Genomic DNA, 14,258 nt, shown 5'->3' on the forward strand with positions numbered 1-14,258 from the left:
ACTTCCAAATCCCTAATTGTCCATCTTAAATTCATTTTCCAATGGTCAACATCTCTTGCAGAATCAACTCTCCCAACAATGGTTTCATCCTCTTCATCTGCCCATACGAAAAGCCCGCACCATTTCTTTCCTGCGGTCTGCAATGAAACCAAGAAAATTTTTTTACATAAAATACAGTTAATAACGAGGTTCCAATAAGCTCCCAGGATTCAGCAACTCACATTGTAGTTTGGGCAACCAAAAAAAGGTCGCTCAGGATTGGCGTCTGTACCAGACCAACGAAGAACAGGGTGCATCCCGAATCTACACCATTGAGGAAGCTTCCCTGCTCTGATGCGATTGGTGGTCCTCGCCCAAGTTCCATGTGAACGTGACCTATTTGAGCTCCCTGAACCTTGACTGCTGCTCCCAATCATCCCTATGAAGACGATGATGAATTATCAGTTTAGGGATTTTGAGCCATTGTTTAGGGATTTATTTTAATCGTAGGGGCCAAATTGAGGCATAAAATTCTATCTCTAGGTCATGTAACTGTTAGCAATCCCACTCAGCACTTAATAGGCCACGTGTAGTTCACTGTGTCATGACAATGTGCCACATCAGCTTTCCGGTGACGGAGATGACAGCAGGGGCAAGCCGGAGCCACAATTACAAAATTGGGGGTTCTAATTGAGGCTAATGAAATTGTAGGGGTCATTTTGAGTCTCGAGCCAAATTTCGGGGGCCAAATTGAGATTTAACTCGCCAACCATGTCATCTTATATTCGGATAAGCAACCTTAATATATCCACAGCATTACATTCTCGAATACTCTTTAAGCGTGCAGTAATAATAATAAGATAAATATGAGATTTCTCTCCTCTCTTCTGTATACGTTCTTTATAGTTTCTATTACTCTGTCTTTTCTTCTGAAGATGAGCACCAACAACAAGAAGAGCTAGAATCATGAATCTACACCATTGTCTTCATCTTCTCCATCTACTGTACCAAAGTGGGGGACACACATAATGGAGAAGCCAGCAGTGCCATGTAGCCACCCAGACAACAAGAAAGCAGCAGTGGAAGGTGCACCAAGTGATGAAGAGCCTAGAGTTCAGTATTACCATCAGCAGCATCCATCTGTTCAACATAGTCTCCTTGAGAAGCCTCCAAGTAGAAGCCCCATAGAATCCACTGTAAAGAATAAAAGCTAAATGAGAGGGAGTGCTACTGAATTTAATGGCCAAATTGATGAGCTGATCACTAGTGACGGGGGATTAGCTAGAGACTCTGAACACGTCTCAGATCATACGAAAATTCGGGGAAGAAGGAGAAGAAAACTCACTATTATAAGGAGGTTGGAGGATCACATTTAGGAGAATGCTGTGTAATCTTTTCCTTCTGTCATTCTCTAAATTTTCTCTCTGTCTTCTATTCCTTATTCCCTTTTTATTCTTGATCTAATTTTCCTTTCTTTCTTCCCATGTTAGGTATTCATGCTACATTGGACCTTGTTGATTTCATGCAATTTTCTCCACTCTTTTATTGCATAATTCCTTATTATAGTTACTAGGAGTTATAATTTGTCTTTTGTTCACTATTTCATTCTTCTATTTCAGAGTTGTAATACTTCCATTGAAGATACTATACTGTGTTACTGCAATTGAGTGATTATACAGATTTACACCCTTCTATTTGGAGCTTTTATTGGCCATGGCGGTGGCCGATAACACTTGTATGAAAACTATAGAAGAAAACATCAAACGATTGTTCCAGATAGTCGAATCAGTATCTAAAGAAGGAAGAGCTGAGCACGCTTGCGTCATGGAGGCTGTTAGAAATAAGAAACTAAACTGGAGAAAGAATTTGTATATTATTTAGTGTATTTAAGTTGTCTATTCAAGTTGTCTGGAATGATACAATATAAAGGGTATTTAAAGGTACTAAGAGAACTATAATAATAAAGACGTAATTGGCGCGATTTTTTACAACCACACTACTTACCGGCAAGTGCACCGGGTCGTACCAAGTAATACCTTACGTGAGTAAGGGTCGATCCCACAAGAATTGATGGATTAAGCAACAATAGCGTTTGATAGGATTAGTTAGGCAAGCAGAAAATGGTTTTGAGAGATTCAAAGAGCATTAAATAGTATTTTAAAAATTTCAGAAAGCAAGCAGCAATGAGTTGGGAATAAGATATTTGAGAAAGTAGTTAAGGTTTAGAGTTATCTAATTTCCGGATTAACTTTTATTACTAATTAATTTAATCATGCAAGATTTAATTTCATGGTAAACTATATGTGACTAGACCCTAATTCCTTAAACCTTCTTAGTCTCCTCTAAATTTCATAAATTGCCAATTCCTTGGTCAATTAATTCCAATTAGAGGGTGATGATCAATTTCTAGTTTATATGCCAAAAGAATCCTAATTATCCAAAAATAAGGGAATTATATGTCACATATCCCATTAAATACAAACAATTAGAAATTCAGTATAATATGTTTTCAAGCTGTTGTTCAAGTAAAGAGCTTTTCCAAGTTTTACAAAAACTCAATTAGAACATGGGTCATACTTCCATTCCACCCATATTCATAAAATAAAGAACGAAAATAATTATTGAAATATAAATCTAAACATGAACTAAATTAAAAAGATCCAACGAATCAATCCATGAAAATAGACAGAACTCCTAACCTTAACAATGAAGGATTAGTTGCTCATGGTTTAGAGAGAAAAAAATAAGGGTTCTGGTAACAATGTGTACTCAATGTACCGAGTTCCTATTTATAACTAATCCTAATAGATTTAAAATCTAATTATCTAAAAATAAAAATAATATCTTTTCCTAAAAGATAAGATTTGAATTTAAATTCGAATTAATTAACTACTCCGCGTCTTGTAACGTGGGGACCACTTAGCTTCATTGGATCTGCGCCTAACTTGGGTGCTAAAATGGGGCCCAGAATTCACCCCTCAGCGTTTTATGCGTTTTCTGCACGTGGCGCATGTCACGCGTACGCGTTGCTGGTCTTCTTCGCGAGTCACGCGGACGCGTCGGTCACGCGCACGCATCTTGGAGCAAATCTTCAAATCACGTGTACGCGTCAGTCACGCGTACGCATCGCCATGGATATCTCTAATTCACGCGCACGCGTCAGGCACACATGCGCATCGCTCCTCGTAGCCATCTCCTTTAATTCTTGTGCTGCAGAAACTCCGTCAAATTTCGCCGAATGCTACCTAAAATAAAAAAAATTACCCAAAACTCAAAATAGCATCCACTGTGGCTAAAATATAATTAATTCTTAATTAAACTCAGCAATTTAAGTACAAATTCACTAGGAAAAGATAGACAAGATGCTCACGCATCAGTAATCTCCTATAATAAATATTCAAATATACTAATTGATCCTAATTGATCTTAATTATATTCTAACATCCCCCTCAAACTCAAATGACAACATCAGTTTGCAACTTATTTAAAATAACGAAATAAAGAGAAAAAAACTGCATAAACTGATAAAACGGGTGCAGACGGAACTGCCAGAAGGAAGCGCAGATGGAACTGCCGCTAGTCTGAAGGAAGCACAGGTGGAACTGCCACTTGTCTGAAGGAAGCGCAGATGGAACTGCCGCAATCTAAAGGAAGTGCAGACGGAACTGCCAGAAAGAAACGCAGACGAAACTGCCACATGGAAACACAGACGAAACGCAAACAGAACTGTCACGAGAAAATGCAAACGGAACTGCTACGAGAGAACACAAACGGAACTACCATGAGAGAACGCAGATGGAACTGCCACGAGAGAATACAGACGAAACTGCCACGAGAGAACGCAGACGGAACTGGCGAAAGAAAGAGAAAACTATATGATTTCTTCATGAGAATAGATAAGCAGCGGATGATAATGGTGTTTGATCATTCGAATTGAAAAAATACAAGACAGAGAAAATAGGCTAGTCGGTGAGGTGAAAAAGCATCAAATGAGTGACAAAAGGGAGAGAAGTATGGCATAGAAAAAATACAAAAACTACGATGATTTCACCACAAGAAAAACAACCTATCCTCTTCAAGGAGGATACCATGGCTCTGATACCATGTTAGAAACTAGAGACTAAACTGGAGAAAGGATTTATATATTATTGAGTGTATTCAAGTTGTCTATTCAAGTTGTCTGGAATGATACAATATAAAGAGTATTTATAGGTACTAAGAGAACCGTAATAACAAAGACGTAATCTCCTCTAATAAATATTCATATATACTAATTGATCATAATCGATCCTAATTATATTCTAACAGAGGCGACGGATCTGAAGCTGGATGAAATCCAATCTTCTTTAACTCAGCTACTTGACAATCATCATCGCGGCCATTCGGTACGGGTCACCACATGGGTCGCACTTAGGAGCGGATACTTTTTCTCATCCATGGCATCATCATCGAAGGGTGAGCTGTGATCTTCCAAAATTTGATGGCTTTGATGCGTTGAACTGGATTTTTACTGTCGATCAATACTTCAATTTTTTTCGCGTCCCTGAGGAAGATCAGATTGGAATTGTTGCCATACTCATGACGAGCATGGTGGTCCCCTGGTTCCAAATGGCTCAGCATTCTGCACCGTTTCGATCGTGGACTAGCTGAAGTGTGACATTTAGATCGAATTCAGTCTCTCGCTTTATGAATCTCTAAAGGAGTTGATATTTAAGCTGCAACAACAAGAGTCTATTAGTGATTATTATACGGAATTCGTTGCTCTTGCTAATAAGGACTAACATTGACCTCCTGAAGCCTTGCGAGATTGTTTTATTAGTGACCTCCGAGCATACATTAAGCATGAGGTTAAGGCACAGTGCCCACTTCATTAATGCGAGCAGTGAGCTTAGCTAGACTCTACGAAAATAAATTTTCGTCATCCCCAAGGAACACTTCGTGCCCCTCATCTTATCGCCATTAGTTTCAACACCAGGCTGCGAAACTAGAAATCACGCCCTTCCCAACCTCGAAGTACATTACCACCACTACTACCCATACCCACACCGAAGGCCCCTCTTCACTCATCCAAAAATTCAATTTGAAAATTGAGCCCAACGAAGATTCATAGCAAGCGGGAGAAAGGTCTCTGTTATTGGTGTGATGAGAAATTCTTAGCCTCACACAGGTGCCAGAGCAAGCAATACATGTGGGTACAATTGGAAGGGGAGAGTGAGAGTGACGGTGGTGAAAGTTTTGTCATCATTTTTGCCGAAGATTACCTTCTACACCAACTGGACCAAGAGGTGATTGAACACCATCTCTCCTACAATGCCATGCATAGCACGTCGGTACCAGCCACCATTCACATTAAGGCTCACATTGGGAAACTAGAAATACAGGCCCTAATTGACGGTGTAGCTCAGATTGTTTCATTCAATCCCGAGTTGCTAAGTTTTTTAACCTACCAGTGTAGCTAGCTCTTGGAGTTCGAGTGATTATGGAGAATTTTGATATTATGGAAGTCAAAGGCAAAATTTCCACCTTATATCCTCCAAGGATATAAGGTGCAAATTTCTGATGCCTATGTCTTGCGTGTTGCTAGTGATGATCTCGTTATTGGTACTACATGGTTAAAGAGATTCGAGCCCATATTGTTGATTATGAGGATGCTTATATTCGATTTTTCCATGAGGATAGTTTAAAATTACTATGTTCGAAGAGAAAACTACATCTTCGGTCTTGGCTCATTTTAATCATATTTGGAGGTTAATTAATACAGACTCTATCGTAAAAGTCTTTACAATTCAGTTTTAAGAACAGCCAGAAGACAGTACCCCAATCTTGTAATCACCTGATGATATGGAGCCAAACCTTATGTCTTTGCTATAGTGTTATGCTAGTGTTTTACCTAGCCACGAGGTCTACCACCTCACCGACTACATGATCATTGTATACCATGCATTGGCGCACAATGCTATGCCTGTCAAAGTGCGCCCTTATCAGTATTCTCACAGTCACAAAACTCAGATTAAACTTATGGTTGAACAAATGTTAAAAGTAGGCATCATACAACTTAGTCAACGTCCATTCTCATCCCCGATTCTTCTAGTGAAAAAGAAAGATAATACGTGACGATTTTATACCGATTTATAGAGAATTAAATAATATAACTGTTAATGATAGTTTGTTCATTTCTACTGTTGATGAGTTGTTGGATGAATTATTTGATGCCTATATGTTTTTGTTAAATTGAATGAATAACAAAATATTAAATATTAAATTCTAACCATAAAAAAATAAAATATTAAATATGTGTTAAATAATATTAATAAAAAGTTATTCACTCTCTAATTTTTCTCAAAAATTAACGATACCGGATAGCATGAAATAAAGTTGATTTCTTAACTTATATCTAAAAGTCATAGTTCAACTTAAAATATTTTAATTAATTTTTTTAATATAATATATATCTCGATATTTTATTTATCATTTGTATGTGAATAATTAATAAAATATATATAAATTTATGAAATTATTATATGTATACTAAAAATTTACTAAAATAGCTACAATATATTTATATATATTAATTTATATATGAGTAATTACACAAATTAATTCTCAAAGATTTTAAAAGCGGACATTTTAGCTTCCAAAGATTTTAAAAGCGGACATTTTAGTTTTCAAAAAAAATTAATACACAAAACATCCTAAAAATTTTACTCCGACAAACAAATCAGTCCCCAATTCATTTTTCGGTAGAGTACTTACTCAAATCAGTCTCCAAGAATTTTAAAAATAGACATTTTAGTTCCAAAAAAATAATACATAGATCAATTCCCAATATTTTTTTCTATTAGACATAACAGTCCTAAAAAAAGTAAAATAAAATTATTATTATTATTATTATTATTATTATTATTATTATTATTAATTGCACAATAATATTGTACCCAAAAATAAGAATAAATTTATTTATTATATTCTTACTTTATATATATATATATATATATATATATATTCACTCAATAATAATAATAATAAAATTATTAGAGATTATTCTACAAGAAATTTAAGATTAAAATTATTTGTATTTTTGTATTTAATATAATCAAAAGATGTTCTATTTAAAAAAACATGTTTGTATTAAAAGAAAATATTTTAATTTGAATTTTAAAACATCATTATTCACCTTACTTGTTTCTAATAAAAATAATATATTAATATGCTAGTATCATCGTTCACATGCATAAAGCTAAGTTAATAATAATAAAGGTTGACATATAGTAAAAGTAAAATGGACGGAAAACTATTATATCTGACAGAGAAAACATTGGAGATTAATTTTTGTATTGATTTTTCTTGAGGACTAAAATGTTTGCTTTTAAAATTTTCGGTGGCTGATTTGAGTAATTACTCTGCCGAAAAATAAACTATGACTAATTTGTCTTCCAGAGTAACACTTTACTGATTGATTTGTGTATTAATTTTTCTTAAAAACTAAAATATTTACTTTTTACAATTGTTAAGAATTGATTTGAATAATTACTCTTTATATATTTTTAAATTAAATAATTAATTATCAAAATGGTCCAGCTTGATAATAAAATAATTAAATTTATAATAAAACAATAATCAAATATGTATGTCATTACTAAACAAATTATAAAAATGCTCAAATACTAGAAATCAGCTATATCTTCAGTTTTTACATATTTATATATTATATATGTTATTTTATCTATTTTTGTCAAAATAATAAATTATTATAATAATCAAATTAATTATGAATATAAATGGTCATTACAATTATATTTTTATATTTTTATTTGTATTTTAATAATAAATAAAAATTTAACTTAATTATATTATTTGTAAGATTTAATTATAAAATGAGTAAATTATTAAATTAATCCCTAAATGATTACTTGATCTCCAAATTAGTCTTTAAATAATTTTTTAATCAAATTATCACGTTAATTCTTCTGTCATTTTTATAAGTGATATCATTAATAATTGTTGAGTTAACCCATTAAATAATAGCACATCAAACACTTAGTATTACTCATCATATACTGACCTGATATATTTATAAAATTAAATCAAATTAGTCCTATTTAAAATCTCAATCCAGTTAAAAAATTCAATCATCATTTTCATTCTTCTCCTTCCTCTTCACTCTCCATCTCCTCACCTGCACCACCATAATAGTACTACCATCATCCCTTCCTACTCTTTTATTGAAAACCACCACAACACAACTGCTACTACACACCATCATCTTCTCCCTTCTCCTCATCCTTCTTTATTCACAACCACGTTTCATTATACCTTATCATATCATTTATAAAATAATTGAAGATAAAAATAAAGGTTTTTCACAATCAACAAAAATAATTTCTATCACTTAAAATTTCTATTTTACTTTTAAATAAATTTATCGATTGAAAATTCATGTCAACAATCCTTTAATGTTTTTATTTAACTTTTACAAAAATATAATTATATAAATTATAAGCGTCAATCTAAGGAAAAAAAACATCTTTTATTTATGGATCCATTATAACTAATAATAGTAGATTAATCAAAATCATATTTTACTATTTTTACTGAGTATAAATTTAAGCTCACACTACAACTAAAGACCAAATAAAAAAAGGTCACACTATAACTATGCTCCAAACTCTCTAATATCTAACCTACAATATAATATAAAGACCTGAAAGTAAAACAAAAAAAATTATAATTATATTGGTTAACTGTAATTCCAATTATGGGTTGAACACTTAACACCCGCACAAAGCAAATTAGCAATAGTAAAAAGAAAAAAAATAAAAGATGAAAGAAAAAGAATAGAGAATCACAAGAGAAAAAGAAAGGGAGTGGAAGATAAGAAGTTGGAGGCGGGTATGAGGATAGCCGATATGGCGATATGCTAAGCAAGAAGAAGGAATGGAGAAAGGGATAATCACGAAGGTGATAGAGCCAATGAAGGTGACAGAATCGCCATTGTTATTGTGAATTCTGTTCGCTGTTGTCGTGTTCTGTTCTGCCTTCACCACTAACTTGCCTCGACATCTCTTTCACCACCGCCTTACCTCTCTTCCTTTTTTACTGGATACTTTCTACTAGGTGAAACAGTCTTTTTTCTTTTAGTGAGAGAGAAGTGAAGTGAGATTGAGAGCGTGAGGAGTTGGAAACCAAGTGATATGGCACCATTTGAGTTAAATCTCAAAGTGGTCTCTGAACTTGTAATCGAGTCTCAAAGTCATCCCTAAACTTAAAATTGCCTCAAATATGACGCTGAACTTAATATCGGTCATCCCCGAAGCACTTTCCACCTATCATTTGTCATCGAAAAGTTGAGCTGAGCTGATTCCTTTCACGTTGGCACTGAAACGACATCATTTTGTATTTATAAAAAACCCTAATGGATTAGGTCAACAATGACCTGACCCGAAAATACACCCAATCAGATGAGACCTTAGTTGCAACCCGGTATCACATCCCTCCGCTTCATATGAACTTAAGCGCTGCTCCTTGGTTGATGGTATGGCATTGCGATGACATTTAAAGATCTACCGGTCGTCGTTGCTATCTCCTCCTCCACTCTGACCTCACAAGTTCACTGTTGTCCTGGGTCTCGTTATGTTTCCTTTGCATTGCCCTCCTCCCCTCTGCTACATCGATTTTCGCCTGAAGCTCTGCCGCGTTTTGTTTCAGTGACCTCCACGACTCTGACGGAAGAGAGATGATGCTGTCCCGAGGAGCTTTTCTGCCCGATTACGTACATGGCATCGCTCAATCTGCTCATCGTCTACACTCTTCTCTTGTCTCCTCTCTGTCTTCTTCTGCTTCCCTTTTCTCTTCTCTAGCCCAGTTCTCGCTTTCTGCGTGCGGCGGCCAAGGTGAGTTTTAAGATATTTTTTTAGGTGTTAATTCATTATTGTTTAATATTTTAGGTGATTGTTGTTGCTGATTCTGTTTTAATGCAGTTGTAATGATTGATTTTTTTTTAATTGATGCTGATTTTTTATGTTGTTATTTTTTGTGATTATTGCTGTTTAGGTTGATGATGTTTGCTGATTAGATTAATTGATCTTTTCTTTATTGTTGTTGGATTTTTTGTGATTGTCATAACCCTAAAACAACAATAATCTTTGGTCTTTTTTGATGATGTTGTTGTTATTGCTAATGATTGGATTTGGAAGACTGAAAGTAGAGAATGGAGCAAGAAGAAGAGAGTGAGAAAGAGACTTTGGTGAAGATAATTTGGGGTTTAGAATTTTTAACATAATAATAGGGACCAAATTGAGTTAAAACCTTGTATGTGCCATGTAATATAGTTGTTATCCACTGTGGCAAACTTCAACACACGTCATCGCTCATTTTGCGAATATTCTCCAGAATATACCCCAAGAGAACCGATGTTAAGTTTAGAGACATATTTGGGGTAATTTTAAGTGCAGGGATGAGTTCGAGACTCGATTACAAGTTTAGGGATTACTTTGAGATTTAACTTGCATCATTTTGATGCATTCAGCTCTCCATAAGTTAAAACGACATCATTTTATGTGCTGAGCTATAAGTTTTTATTAACGCTGTTAACAGGAAGGTGACGGAATGACTAACACGACTAACTTTACATCTTTTAAGGATGTATTTGATTAAAAAAACTTTTACGAACTACTTTGGAGATCTTGTGATCTTTCAAAGATTAATTTGACCATTTACTCCAAATTTTAGTCAAATTTAAGTATAATATTTTAAAAATTTCATTATAAATATAAATATGTGATATTGAAATATAAATTGTCATAAGAGTGGTTAATTAGTGAAATTTCAAACTATAAATTTTAGGCTTTTTTACTTAAATAAAATAAACCACTTCCAAAATTACTTGATTTTTCTAAAGCAATTTTTAAAACGTAAATACCCTATTCCTAATATTATATAAATCGTCTCAGGGCCTTGTTGTTTATATAATATATTAATCACTATACCCTAAGATGATTTATGCATGAATGACTTTTGAAAAATAACATGTAAATTGTCCCAGGGTGGCCAACTTTACCAATTTGTGAGTAAATCATTCCAGGGTGGGAGGCTTTACATGATACATGGCTAAACCATAAGAGACTGGCATGATTTATGTGCAACTCCTAACCCTTAGGAAGGAGTCACGATTTATGTTCAACTTGGCAAATCCTCAAGACCTAGCCACGATTTACATTCAACTTGATAAAGCTTAAAACCCCAGGATGATTTATGAAGACTCTGAGCCTATAAATACACGAGAATGGTGTAAACATCTTAAACATGAAGTTTATTGAGTTTGAGAGAGATGAATGAGAGTGTGTTTTTGCTTGTTCATTATCGAGAAAAAATTGATGATAACACAAGTCAGGGTGTTACGTTCTCTAGTAAAAAGTAGATTGGTGTGTTTGTGAATTCGTCAACGAGTTTGATGGATTTACAGAATAGTATATTATAGAAGTTAGAAAAGTGTGAAAAAAACATGTAAAGCAAGTGTTTTTTCATATTCCTATCTCACTAAGGCAATGTTATGTTAAGTTTTTGGAAAGTATGAGATGCTTAGTGATAACAACATGTGTGTTATATTTCACAGTCAAGTAAGATTTTTAGATTTGGATACTATGGAGTTATTTGCAAGAATGATTGATGTAGAGGGTAGCTCTGGTGGATCTGCTCCAAATCCACCAACCAGCGTGATAGAAGGGAGTTCTAGAGTCATTCCAGTGGGTCAACAGGTTACTGCCTATGTTTTGTCTCCATCATTTATAGCAGATATGTCCATTCAGGCATATAATGCAAATGACTTGGGTGATGTGCCTTTGAAGAGCTTGTAGTTGTAATGAGAGCAGCACCTGTATTGGACGGTGCACCGACATTCATGGATATCAGAGATAAAGATCCAATTGCAGAGGCTATAGACGATAATGGTTCAAATTTGGAATTGCCCATTATTGGTGATAATAGTGATAGCGAGGAAGACACAATACGTATCGGGAGAGCACAAGCCTAATCAAGCTCTCAGACACAATAGTACCCTCTACACTTCTCTAATTTGGATCTTGAGGCAATGAATCGATCTACATTTTCAGATCACCAACTACTTACTATTCACAGAGACGGGCCTGGTATGTTTGGCATAGACGAGTTTCAAATTGGTCAGCAGTTTAAAAGCAAAGAAAAAGTTGTACTGACAATGAAGAGTTATAATATTCGTCGTGATGTTGAGTATAAAGTATTTGAGTCCGATCAATTGAAGTATCATGGAAAGTATGTTCATTGCGAGAATGGATGTAATTGGTTGATACGCATGACTATGCGACAAAGGAAAGGCTATAGGGAAGTTAGAAATTATAATGGGCTGTAGATGTGTGTTGCAATAAAGATATCCACTGATCATAGAAAACTCGATTATCATGTTATCTGTGCATCAATTCTATCACTGGTCATGGCGGATGCATCGATCTCAGTTAAAGTATTAAAGAATGCGGTCTCATCAAAATTTGGTTTCAAGCCCAGTTACAAAAAGGTATGGATGGTTAAGCAAAAGACGATTGCTCAAATATATAGAGATTAAGAGGAATCTTACAACCTAATTCCAAGGTGGATCATCGGGGTTCAGATATATATGCCTGGCACTATAGCAATGTTGCGTACTTCACCAGTTAGGGCAAGTAATATGGTCAATGGAACGAGGGTTTTTTTTTCATCGATTGTTTTGGACGTTTCCTCCGTATATTGAGGTCTTCAAGTATTGCAAGCCACTGAATCTATCGATGTTGCTCATTTATATGGAAATTGTGGAGGTACTTTACTGATGACGATTGCGCAAGATGGAACCACGCCAAAGTAGCCGAACCCCAGCTATACGTGCCGATCTCGTCGAGGTCCGCAGCATACGGAAGCCACCATAAGTGAACCCTAGAACCAGACTTGTCCCTGAAAAGTGTCATGGACAAGAACATCATAATGTAACCACATGCATAAATCTGAATCGCTGCCTCCGATTCATTGGTAGGTAAGACTTTGAACTTGTCCTTGAACCACAAAAAAGAAACTGTGAACTCATCGATGCAATCATCTGGTGGAAGATCATCGAATAACTCTCCAAACCATACCCACTTTCCTTCTTCATCAACTGCTCAAAGTCGCTCAGACATCCATTTACTGCATGTCCATCAATAGGGAGACCAAATTGGTATGCGATATCTAATGCGTGAGCATCTTTCCTATCTTTTCCTAGTGAATTTGCATTCAATTTGTTGAGTTTAATCAAGAATTCATTATCTTTTAGCCACTATAGATGCTACTTTGAGTCGTGTGCAATTCTGTTTATTTTAGGTAGCATTTGGCTGGATTTGATGGAGTTTCAGCAGAAAAAAAAAGAAGGCGAATGATGCTGTCAATCCTAACCTCTCTGCACTCAAACCTAAATAACTCAAGCTACAGAGGTCCAATGGACATGATTTTAGTGGTGTTGGAAAGATAACTTTCAGAGCTTTCCAACGATGTATAATAGTCCATACTTCTCTTCCACCGGTTCTACCAAGGTTGCGCCTAACATGAGATTTCTCAACTTAGGCGTAAGACATTAACAACAACACGCAAGTAATGCCCCTTCACTTCAAGTTAGGCGCATGAAGACCTCAAGTAAGGCGCCAATGTTCAAGCAATGAACATAAGACTAACACTGCCCACCTCAAGTAAGGCGCAACTCACTCTCACGTTGGGCGTGGGTTATTAAGGATTCAAGTGGCTCCCAACTCTCCTCAAACCCAGCACGCAATCTCCCATTTATTCTGATTAAAATTTAATTTTGATTTTAAAATAGAAAAAAGATATTATTTAGTTTTAGAAATTATATTTTATATTAATTAGGATTAGATATAAAAGGGAAAAGAATTATCCCTTCGCACTCTTCTTCTCTTTGACCTCATTCTGCAATTTACAGTTTTACGAATCCTAGTTTTTTTCTCTGAACCATGAGCAACTAAACCTCCACTGTTAAGGTAAAAAGCTCTGTCTATTGTATGGATTGATACTATTATTTTTCTATTTTAATTCATGTACTTATTTATAATTCAAGAATTATTTTCGTTCTTTATCTTATGAATTTGGGTGGAACGGAAGTATGACCCTCTTTCTAATTGAGTTCTTGTATAACTTGGAAAAGCTCTTTACTTGAACAACAGCTTGAAAATATATTCTCCTAAATTTCTAATTATCTGGACTTAACGGGATACGTGACATATAATCCTCTTATA

The sequence above is a fragment of the Arachis hypogaea genome, chromosome 6 (assembly GCF_003086295.3).
Source record: "Arachis hypogaea cultivar Tifrunner chromosome 6, arahy.Tifrunner.gnm2.J5K5, whole genome shotgun sequence".
Classification (NCBI taxonomy): domain Eukaryota; kingdom Viridiplantae; phylum Streptophyta; class Magnoliopsida; order Fabales; family Fabaceae; genus Arachis; species Arachis hypogaea.